This window comes from Megalops cyprinoides, chromosome 16 (genome assembly GCF_013368585.1).
Source record: "Megalops cyprinoides isolate fMegCyp1 chromosome 16, fMegCyp1.pri, whole genome shotgun sequence".
Classification (NCBI taxonomy): domain Eukaryota; kingdom Metazoa; phylum Chordata; class Actinopteri; order Elopiformes; family Megalopidae; genus Megalops; species Megalops cyprinoides.
This window is the reverse complement of record NC_050598.1, coordinates 23,686,195-23,698,490: the sequence shown is the minus strand read 5'-3', so window position 1 is coordinate 23,698,490 and position 12,296 is coordinate 23,686,195. Positions and strand designations below refer to the sequence as shown.

Below are 12,296 nucleotides of genomic sequence, written 5' to 3'. Positions count from 1 at the left end.
ACATTTGTATGTCACATGTGTATGTATTGTAATAATACAGATTTGTGTTTGACGTGGATCACATACATGGAAAATTCTATGGAGGTTGCTATAAGAGTCATAAGAGCTGCCTTTTTTAACTGCAGAGAGCTGTAAAACATCTAAGTGCTGTCAGCCTACTACAAGATGTAATTAATTCTTCAAAACTCCGCTATACTCAGAGTAACACATTTCAAGGTATTGCAACATATGTATTGTTCTCTTTTCCTTCATTGCCTATACCACAGCCATTGCTCAGCTTGTAAATTGTATCAGAAGACGTGTGAAAACAGCCACACATATACAAAGTCTTTTTTGTTTGTTTTCTCACGAGAGGCCATACAAGAAAACCACAGCAAATGGAAAGAAAGGCCAATTATTATTTAATTGCTGTTGCTGTCTCGTATACATTATATTTGAATAATAAGCTTCATCTTTGTTCACGTTTTCTTTTTACACTGGAATAATTGCTAATATTTTCATCATTCCTCTATTCCAGCGTTTCCCAAGCCTCTCCTGGAGGACCCCCTGCCCTGCATGTTTTAGATCTCTCCCTGCTCCAACACAGCTGATTCAAATGATCAACTGGTTATGAACTCATTTAAATGAAATGTGTTGGAGGAGGGAGAGATCTAAAACACGCAGGACAAGTGGCCCTCCAGGAGAGGTTAGCGAAACGCTGCTCTATGCAACATATGTATGCCGCCATTGTTACTGTGCACCATGTCTGCAGCACCTTATGGCACGTATCCAACTAATAGAATGAACTCATACTTTTTAGCTAGTAACATTTTTATTCAGGCTTGAACAAAGCTTTTTTTTTTTTACTGGGCCTCAGGTTATTTGACATCAGAATTTCTACTGTTTTGCGATTTCTCTGATGGACACCTGCCCCAAATTAATGCACAGTGCTGTCTCCATATCATTAGCAGACATAGCCTGGAAATGATCTGTGTCGTGAAGGCACTGTTGTTTACCCCTCAGAAACTCTCCAGGCCTTGGTCACTGTGCTGGTCTGTTTTTTTATGAGACCACACACCCCATTCGCACACTTGCACATGAACACACACACACACACACGCATGCATCCCCCACTCACGCCCCCAAAAACTGCCTGTGGCCTGAGGTGTTGCCTGAGGCCCACTGGATTCCAGTTGTCATGTGTACAAAACAAACACTCATTGTGGCTGTCACCAAGGGTTGAGATTATAATGCTGGCTGCTGCTGCAGCCCAGGTTTGCTTCTACACCCGGTCAGACCAGTCCAAACGCCAGCAGCCTCCCTGCCGACTGCCATAATCCCCCGAACTTGTTTAGTTGAGTCTGACTCACTCCCACCAGGAGCAGCGACACACATACCGGAACTTGGGAAATCCACATTGAAACTTGCCGAGGAAGGGGAGGTTCTTTTGGCAGAACGGCTAGTTTAATTGAGCAATCAGACCTGACAATCCTTTTGTCAGTAAGAGGATTCTTAATTCCCATCGCTGCCTTTTCTTTTATTAGCTAATTGTTGTTTGATATTTATATATTTCATGTATCTCGGAGGAAGCTGCTTATTATTCAGTGTAAATCCTCACTCTCAACTGTGAATATGAAATGCAGATAGACTCAATATTTGAAATGCACAGACAAGTTTTTGATGAAGCTGTGATTTCAAGGCAATTTTCGGAAGACTAAAAAAGAAAATCAAATCATGGCCTTGAAGAAGATGTACGTATTTGGGTTTCTAAAACTGGAACAATTTAGATGATAACGCAGGTTAGTAAAAGTTTCGGCAGTTGAACATTGTGATGAAACTCGGGATGATGAAGCACAACTGAATCACTGATGAATCAGAACAAATAAAAAGAAAAAGATAAAGTTGTCCTTTTTGAAGGGGCACTGCCATTTTCTCTTGTTTTCTTGGAATGAATCACATTTTATTGCCACTATGTTATGTGGCATCCCTTCGTACAATTTAAAAGTTGTACCTTAAGTTCTCTGAGTAACAGATTTTGCTGGCGGGCATTAATACATCCTGAGGGATGTCTAACTGTTACAGTCAAGAAGACAGAATAGCCTGTAAGACACATCCACTTCCACAGTTGCTGTCATCAGACTGTATTTAAGAACCACATGCCGATCATTCTCAATTTTAACACCGGCCTGTTTTCGGGACATGATGCTCTGGCAATATAACTTCTCTCAGAGAGCCAAGGTTAACAAGCAAGCTGTCACCCTCTCTATCTGGAATTATGTTGCCAGAGGGCATCGTCATATACTGTAGGACTCCTCTGTAAATTATGCCAGGAGAAGATATACTTCACAAGTCTCAGGTTTAGTCAACAGTAACAACTGAACCACCTCCACTTGACAGGAAACCTCAGGAACATGGTGTGAGAACTAACCAAGTCAAATCTTAAAGACAACCCTGAGTCCAACCCAGAGGCAGCTCAAAAAAAAGAGTAACTGTACAGTACAGTGCAAGGTCTCAAAATGCAGACTGCAGTCTCTTCATTTCTGAGCCCATCTGAGGGGCACCATGGTGTCACAAGGGGACGTGAGACGAGCTTCCTGAGTCTTGGTTGGATTGGTTGGTTGTTGGCCATGCTTTTAATTCCCCAGATGCCAGATAATGTCCAGAGTCATAACCCAAAAAGGAGTTGTCCTCAGACGATACCCCAGCCAGCTAAGGGCTGCACTGTACCTGACGAAACAGGTTGACATAGTAACGACATCATTGCATTACTGAACAAGCTACAGTGCTCAAGGATAAGCCTAAATCCTTTGGGAGAAGCCCTCACCGGAAAGGCCAGGTTTTTGTGCTTAGGGTCAGCTAAGCCAGATGTTCATCGTCTATAGAGTTCAGTATCCTACCAAGGTCTGCCAGACTTCCACACCTGTGCACCTGACCCAGCGTTTAACAGATGGTCTCCTGTTCCCTCTGTTCGAACCTGTCATCGGAGCTGTCTCCCATCGCTCTCCTCCTCGGGGGGGTGGGGGCGGGGGCGGGGCTGAGATAGATTGCCACCACTGCTGGTGTCTTGTTCCTGCTGTGTCTGTCTGGCAGAGAGAGAGAGTGCCGGAGCTCTCCAAGTAGAGGAAGTGCTCGCCGCTGGGCACGTTCAGTGGCGCTGCCCGAAAGCAAATGCCAGTAACCCCACATATACCATGCCCTCCTCCCTAAAGACCATTCTGGCCAGCATTGTGGCTGAGGTGGCAGAGGAAGGGTCTGTGTCACTGGGCCCCAAAGACCTCTAACAAGTGAACAATGCCTAAGCTGCATAGTGCTTAAAGAAATGTCCTCTGCTGCATCACCTTTGTGTCCTTCCTGAGTGCCTGCCCCAGAGATCATCGTGATTTGGATGGCAGAGAAGAGGCCCCTCTTAGGGCTCCGTTCCATGGTGTCACGCTACAGCAACTCATGTGACCCCCAATAAGGCCCTGAGGGCAGCTTGCTGTTTGCGCAAGTCTTTATCAAGCAGAGCCACTTTTGCTGTGACACCATGCCATAAAGAGCAAGTAAGCAAGTGACTGGCTCAGGGGGACACATAGCATACAAAAAAACAGCACAGCAGAAGATGCACACTTGGAGGACACGCGTTTCGCAATGGGGAAACGGAGGTCCAGAAAGTATAAAATAAGTCCTGAAGGGAGCTCATGCAAGGAGCCCCTGCTAGGAAACCTGTAAACTATAACGACTAGTAAGGCAGGTCAACAGGACAGAGTAATGGCATTCACAGTGCTGTACTGTAGCCTATGAAGCAGTTTCTCTGTGGTTCTCTCTCGTGTACCAGCTCAGACACCTGAGCTGAACAATCAGGTGCCCCACCCTGAGATGTGCCAAACATCCTGTCTGCATTCCTTGTCATCCTGAGATGATTTGGCATGTGCTCACAACGTGAGGGTTGTGTTTTCGTTTAAAAAAAAAACCCTCTCTGTCATTACCATTGATATGGAGAGAGCTTGAGATGCAAGTCTCAATAATTCAATGCAATCAGGAGGCGATCAGGGGAGGGGAGTGAGGAATATCCTGCTAGTCCTCCTGAGACTCTTGACATTGACGAATGGGTCTACAAGGAACAATGAGAGCTCGGAGGTCTGTTGTCAGATAGTGCCGAATTGGCACAGTGGGCCAGTGAAGCTGCGATTAGCTGAGGTGTCTGCTTTGTCTGTGCCAGCGCACCCACATGAAGGAGTGCTGCGTTTACAGTAAGCAAACAGTCTCTCTCAGTCTACAGCACATTTCAGTGGGGATAGCCGGATATTGGGCATACTGGCTGGGGAGAGGCAGGATGATGAAGTCTGTCATCTTTGTCTTGCGCCTGAGGAGTTCTGCAGGGCTTGCTGTTGAGAGGGTGTGTGCCTTACTGTGTGCAGAAGTGTCTATCCAGAAGTGCTCCACTGACACTTTGCATCAGTGGACATTGTAAGTATTAGCATTGGACATGACTTGTGTTACTTATCCTAATCCACATCATTGTCATGAGTTGAATTCTGCCTAGCTGTGCAGACCAACAAATGTGTTAGAATTCAAAGTGTATTGCAAATAATTCATGACAGCAATTTTTTTCTCTTACTTTGCGGTAACGTGACAACATAAAACATCTGAATTTAAATTTTTAGAGGACCTAAAATATATATGAGCCCATATTAGCAATGCCAAATGAAATGAAGAAATAGATGCTGTGATTTGTTTCAGTTGTTTTGCCAGAGGAAAAAAGCAGTGTTTTCTGTAGTTTGCTGAAGGAGTTTGAGTGAAAGTGCATGTCTTGGATTCCTGTCAGCTTTTTCTTACATCAGTGTTCTTCACTTCACTGTGCTAATCAGCTTGTGATTCTGTCAAATAAACTTAATGATGGCCTAAACACTTGAAACCACAGAGGTACAAGCTCAGTGTACTCAATAAATGTCAGAAGCACACTCTCTCCTGCTCTGACTATCATTGTATCATCAGGTCTAGAAGACCTTTGACATTTTTCTCAGATTGGCAATGAAAAACAATGTTGTAATAAAAATAGCCTTCTTGAAATACTCTGCTGTTCCTTGACACCATTTTATGTGAAATAGTTGTCTCCCAAGCACGCACATCTGACTTGCGTGTGCTGGTTGATGACTGTCAACAGCAGTGCTTATCAGATTCAGACTATTCATTAAGGTACCTTCTGTCATCACTCAAAATGTATCCCACACCACCAAAAATGATATATATATATATATATATATATATATATATATATATATATATATATATATACACTTATATGAAATTGTATAAAAATAAAGTATTAGGCACTTAATTTAAATTCAAACCTAAAAACTGATATTATACAGTATGTCAGTTCCGCAACAGTGTTGACACAAAATAGCAGATGTATTCAGCACCGAAGGCTTTTGGCATGCAGTAATGACAGTTTGGGGGTATAACAACAAATAAATTAAAAATTTGAAATGCATGAAATTAAATTGTGATTACCCAATGTGTGCAGATGATTGATCCCCATCTAATGAAAGTGTTGGGCGGAGGGTGGGGGGGGTTGACTACATGGCGTATGACAGTAGGATTGCCGGATTGGGCACGCAGAGGTGCGTTGTGCTAATTAGCTCTCTCAGCATGCTGCTTTAGCAACACTGCAATCACAGTGGGAAATGAATATGGAACATGTTTCCCATGAGCTGGAGTGGAGACTTTGGCAGGCTTGCACACATTTCCCCCCAACCAGCTCCAGTCTTTGCTTCATTCAGTTACAAGTAAAAAAAAAAAACAAAAGATGTGTGCAACTGCAACTCTGCATGAATGTTGGAGTGTGCGCACGTGTGTGCGTGTGTGCGTGCGTGCGTGCGTGCGTGCGTGTGTGTATGTATGTGTGTGTGTGTAGGTTGAGGAATGAACCTTATCCATTGCTTTGTAATTGATTTGCGTTCTACATGCCTCACAAATGTGTTTGTTCAAGTTTTTGTCCAATAGTTTATAGCTGTTATGCCAAACGATTGATTTATGTTTGATTTGTGAAGGTGAAAAAATGGTGTTAAATGGCTTTGAATGACATGAAAGGCGACTGAGTCGACTGATTTTATCTCTGCTAACAAAATAGTTTGCCTTTTAAGTAAACATATTCAGTATATTTTGTTTTGTCTTACAGTTCATGTTCATAATTGTCCCATTTATACAAATTTTCTGAACCTCAGAAAGCATATCTGAACTGCCAAATCTAGTAGAGTGACAGGTGCAAATATTGTAGTGTGTGCATGCATTTGTGTGCAAATGTGTACACACATACTGTATTTGTGTGTCTGTGCTTGTTTCTGAGTAGATGTGTGTGTGCGTGTGCCTGCGTGTGTGTGCGCGTGCGCGCACACATGCATGTATGCATGTGTCTTTTGTGTTTGATTGTGTCCATGAGTGTATGTAGAGGCTGAATTTTCACAATTTCTTTTTGCAATTTCTAATACAGATGTTCGGTTGACAGCTATCATGCTCATTTTTGTGTAATACACAAAGATATATTCAGTGAAGTTCATGAGTTAGGTCAGTGGGGTTGGCAGGTCACCTCAACCGTGTATAACATGTGGACCATCACTAAATTCATGCAAATGAGAGGAGGCCGGTGTCTGTGCGACACACACGTTCATCTTCATGGGGTCATATTGTACCACATTCATTAAGTATTCACTCATTTCGGATTCACTTCTGTGACCATGAGACCATCTTGATTAGCGCAGAGAAGCTGGCAACATCAACTGTCACTTTAATATTTCAAGATCAGTGGAGCACCGTCTGAGTCCTGGTGGTTTCAAGGTGCAAAACACCTTTTGAATCGGCACGTCGAGCTCCAGGAAGTCCATGGTTATTAATACACCATAATGACCTGAGCTATAAATATCTAATAAGATTCCAGGTTTAATTTCTTCAGAGAGGCTGATGATGAGCTGGAAAATGTGTTTTAATTATTCCTCTGATAAATATGCAACAACAGCCCTTGAATAAACAGCGATTGTTGATGTGATGAAGTGTTTCCAATAACCGGCACGTGGGATTTTCATAAAACGCTGCCTGAGCTGAAAACACTCACGCATGATTGTTTTACCCGCAAAACACATCCCTCCCGATAAACCCACTGACTAACCTGAAATGAAGGAGTCAGTCAAACAGGCAGACAGACATGTCCCTCGTTCACTTGGAACGGTTGTGTCATTCCATCATCTTGTTGCGTTCAAGAAGGGGATGTTGTAAATTGCGTTGACTGGCCGCGTTCGCGGCCCATTTTAGCTGATGATGACTGGCAGGTGTGCCTGGTCTCGCTGAGTGCAGTGTGATGCTGTGTGGCACTCTCGGGTGGTGTGACTCTCTCTGGGAGTCTTGACAGCGTAGCAATAAGAGGAGTTTGCGATTATTTTTGCTCACCTGTCTTTGCTTCGGACATAGCTTGTCATGGTGTTGCATGTGTCATAAAGGTTTGTGGTCCCATTGGAACACCATAGCCTGCAATGGCAATTATGTGTAGTAATGATTCTCGGCATGCTAGAGAACTGAATTAAAGAAGAAAAAATGGCTTAAAAAAGTTTGGGTTGTGAGGAAAAATTCAGGGGGACACTCAAAGAGGTTTCTTGTGCAAAAGCCCGCACTTTCCCTGATAGCTGGGGAAATTGGCTAAGGCAGGCGTGCTGAACCTGCCGAGGTCGTCAGCATAGACCTGACGTCTTTATGGAAATGGCAGAGCCTTTAAAGTGCATTATCTTTCCGCCTGCGCCGTTGCTGTTCTGCATGTTACTGAGCCGAGGCGATGATTCGTAAACACCCTTTGGCTGAGCACGCCCAGAACTTAATTCTGTTTAAATAAAGAGAATAACATTAGGATTCGGGTGCTGCATCGACAGGGATGCGACTGGCCTTGTTTTGATATCTGCACCGAAGCGTTCATGATTACTTCCATATTAACCGTTCTGCAGATTTTCCATCCAGATAAAGGGAGAGGCGACGGTTGATATCAGCCAGAAGATAATTTACCGAGGTGCTGAGTTGAAATTCATCCGCGCGCCGGAAAGAGGAGAATCAGCTAGTCAGCAAAGCAGAAATAATTTACAAAAACAAGAGCCCCCCCAAAACCGGCTGAAATATTCCTTGCCTTTATGAAGAAAGCGTGCACTTTCTCTTTGTATCAGAATGAGGAAAAACAAAAGCCGTTGTATGTGGCTTTTCTTATTTCCTTTGCTTCCCATGTCTTCAGCGCTTGGAACAACAACATTGATTCCAGACAAGCAACTGTTTTGATTAAAGGGTTATTTTGTAGGAAACCCGGCAGATATTTACGATGGTATTGGGTTTTTTCAGTGTTTTTTTTCCCTTCCCCCAAGAGCGACACATTTTGAGTCATTTGTAAAGCTTTGTCATTTCAGAGATTGCAGCTGTGACATGTCCCTCAGCCTGCTGTCCTTTATAGCCAATTTCTCTGGGAGAAATTGGAAACGATTTATATAATGGATGCTCAAACACAGCACCATTTAAAATAAAAAACACTCCACAGGAAATACTCCAATAATAATTCAGAGATTATTTGCGGGTCCATTTGTAAGAATATCGCCAGCTAAGAGGAGCACGTTCAAAAGGATGCAGGGCAATAAAGCTCGCTGATATATTGATGAATGGCACAATACTGGTGGTAAAGCAATTGCTGAATTATGCTTTCTTAATGGATTAATCAATTCCAGCTTTTCTGGTTTGTGTGTTTGCAGCAATTCATTCTACCTGTGAACAATTGCCGTTTAATCTGAGTAAGACTTCCTCACTTTGAAACGGAAACAAAGGCCTCTCCAGGCTAAAAGCTTTATTGATCACAGAGCCCTTTTTGAATAGGTAATTAGGTGCCACGATGTGCTTAGATTAACATATTGCTATTGTTCACGTACCATGATGATAGATGATTCTCTCCCTATGCATATCATTTGAAGTAATCCTAGATCATTACGACACAGTGACACTCAGAGGGACCCGTGTGATGTAAAGGTAGAGAAACTGTCAATCAATACTTGGAAAAAGGTGATCACCGGTGGTAGGGTAGGAGTGGGGTGGGAGTTGGCTGGGAGAGGGCCAGGTAGTGGGCATCTCATTGTGGATGCTTTGTTACCCGGCATGATACAATCAGGTGTTTAATAGGGGACCCAATGGGTTAATGGATTGTTTTCTTGCTGTCATTAGTGATTGTGCTTAAGCACGGTAATATACAGTACGTGTGGTTATTTATCTGGAGGCGTAATTGCATGTTGCTGTAATTCTCATTACAATTAGCTATCAATGCAATGTTTATGTCCCTATTTAAAGAGAGAGCTTCAGACAGGGAATTTAACTGCTCTGTGGTTGGCTGCAGTCATATAATAAATGGGGTCCTGTAGAACCATCAGTTGCACCAGGCTTAAACTGTTTACCCCTTTGGTTTTGCAATCATTCTCTGATTGTAGCAGAGGTTGGGAACTCTGCCAATGATTTCAAATCATGCTAAAACTGCGCCATTCCACATCTGGGCTTCCTTTTTAATAGCAAAACATGTGTCACCCTGCACAGTGTAGTCAGTATGCTCTACCACAAGCTCGAAGATAAAAATAATGGAAAGCATAGTTAGCTTAGACTGTACTTTATGTAAGCAGGGCTCCTATAATTCAAAGAAACAGTAAATGTGCATGACCTGTGTTGACGATCTCCAAAACAATGCATAATTCATTTGGCGTAGAACACAAGTGTACTTCTGAACAATGTGCATGTGCACCACGCTTCAGTCTGATTGTGTGCCTGGCAGTATGTTGCCACATCCATGCTTTGCTTGTGTGCTCCCCCAACCCTCCAAAATAAAAAGACAATAAACAAATAACCGGTCTGCCAGGGAACGCTGCCAGCCTGTGTGCCGGCTGGCAGAGGACCTCTGCGGCCATTGTGTTCTTGAAAAGGTTAATATCACTTCTGCTTTACTGAACGCCGGGAGGATTTGCAATGCGCGGTCGAGCTGAGTCCGGGGATGCGGAGGGCGCCTTGTTCCTCAAACCAGCCATCCTGAAGTCTCGGATTTGACAGCGAGCAATCTGTTTCAGCCAGAGAGGGTGAGGGGGTTACTCAGCCCCACTGCCCTGCTTAATGCAGCCCTGCAGCTTCTTCCTGTCCCGCTGCTTTCTGTCTCCCTCACTGTCCCCCTCCGCGGAGCCGGGAGGACAGATACTCAGGGAGGAAAGAAGTGCCAAAAAGAAACAAAAAACAACAAGAGGTTCCTGGTTGTGTGAGTCGGGCTCACAGGTACACTTCTGCAAGTCCTCCAGTGCCCCTTCCCAAACCGTGGCGACAGTCAATGAAAACGAGGCACAAACGTGCAGGAATCGCATGGCTTTTGAGACGCCCCCCGTACCCAAACCCGTGGAACGACGTCACCCTTGAAGCCTTCCATCTGCACGGGCAATATTCAGAGCGTGCAGATCTAGAAAAGAGTCTGAGGAATTGGGGAGGGGGGTCTTAAATCAGCTGATTTTACAGTGGTCTTGTGACAACCATCAGTCCTTGTTTCCAACTAATAATATGTGGTAATGGAGGATTTCCATTTGCTCAGTTTATGCCTTTGTCCACTATAATGGATGACTGTAATCAGAATCAGCTCCTTCTAAATTTCATGTAGTAAATAAATAAAAAGGTGAATAACTCATGCACAGCCTCTGCGGCTGAGGTAATTTTCATTTTTATTGACACACATATTTATCAGTTACTCGCAAAACTACCTTGAAGTGCTATGTTGACACATTAATGTATGATACGATAGCACCTAAATGTTGCCAAACAGATGTTGCTCAGTGGGAAATCTTTTTTTATGTTTTTTTTTCCCATGTTTAAATATTTATTCTGGATCGGATGTGCACAAAAAAAACAATGAGTTAGTTTACTGTGGTGTCTTGTTGCCTGCTCCACATTGTACTATTTTTAAAAATAAAAAAAAATGACATAATGCTTTTCAGCTTGCACTATTCAGTGGACTTGTGGATTGTCACAAGAGAAGAAGTGAGTCAGAGCCTGGACACTGTTATATGTGGCTGGTGTGAGGCTGCCATAGAAATGGCATTCCTTATTTTAAATTGGAGACCCACACTTCATAAAGCCTGGGATCTAGCCTTGTGTTATTGATTCACAAGGCAAGGTGGTGTAGTGTTCATGCCTCTGACAAAAATGTATTTCCCAAACGCATTTATTCTGAGCTGCAAGCAAAAAAAAAAATAGGAGAAATACTGCAGAGTATCAAGCCAAAATATTCATTCATTTGAAGGCAATATATGTACGCATGAATGCATCAACCAGTCAATCGCTCAAAAATCAGTACTGAGTTTGAAAGAGGAAGGAGAAAGGATTTAGAACTCCAGTGCTCAGTAGCCTGGACCTCCATTTGAAAGGTCATGCAGACTATGAAAGGCTTTCAGCTCTTTTCCTAATGCACAACCACAGAGATTACACTGCTGGCCACCGCTCCAAGGGCTGCTTTGTCTGTTAGCTGATTTTTTTTCTCTGTTGTTTTTTTTTTGTTCTTGTGTTGACTTTTTTACTGATATTGTTATTTACTTAGTTTCAAATGGAATGTTTTTTTCTGCCACTGCTGTGTATGAAGTTGAGCTTTACTGAGATCAACTTTCAGTTGTTAACAGGATGTGTGATGTGCATTACTCTGTGAAACTACCACACGAATCTGACTCTAAGGGAACTCTGGTGTCTGTTCTTGAAAATGGTGACGGGGTGTGAAAATTCCTCCTACTCTTTTACTTTGGTTTTCCGAATCCCTGACAGGTACTTGCTTATTCCATGACAAATACAGACTAACTGTTATCTAAGGACCATCAGAAGTCCCTTACATCTTTCCAACTTCGTGTGACCTGCATTGGTATGGCCATGTGGCACATCCCTAGCATCTCACTTGTGCAAGGCCCTGCCGTGGGTTCAAGGGGCTTCCAGATGCATCAAATTGTAACCGCCCCCCCCCCCGCACCCACTGAGCATGTGGCTCTAATGCTGATGGTGATGTAGGTTTTCATTCATGTTGCACATTAGAAGTGCCGAAGTGTAACATTCAAATGAGTGACATCAAAGTGTTTTTGATCTGCGCTGTTTCACAGAGGAGGAAAAGAAGAAGGAAGGTTAAAAATACACACCCTTTGAGATAACATTCACAATGTAGTGTTGGTTGAACAGAGAAGCCTGCTTTTGCAGCTTGATTAAATATATTAAAGGCAAGGTTGTTGCTAGATTAAAACTTCAACCCGGCACTCATCACAAGGCAGTCT

At 43.2% G+C, this 12,296-nt stretch overlaps 1 protein-coding gene across 2 annotated transcripts in view; it reads left to right on the top strand.

The window, feature by feature from the left end:
- Positions 1-12,296, top strand: part of diaph2 (diaphanous-related formin 2) — a 397,085-nt gene that overhangs the window by 242,790 nt on the left and 141,999 nt on the right. The gene's annotated exons all lie outside the window — the stretch shown is intronic.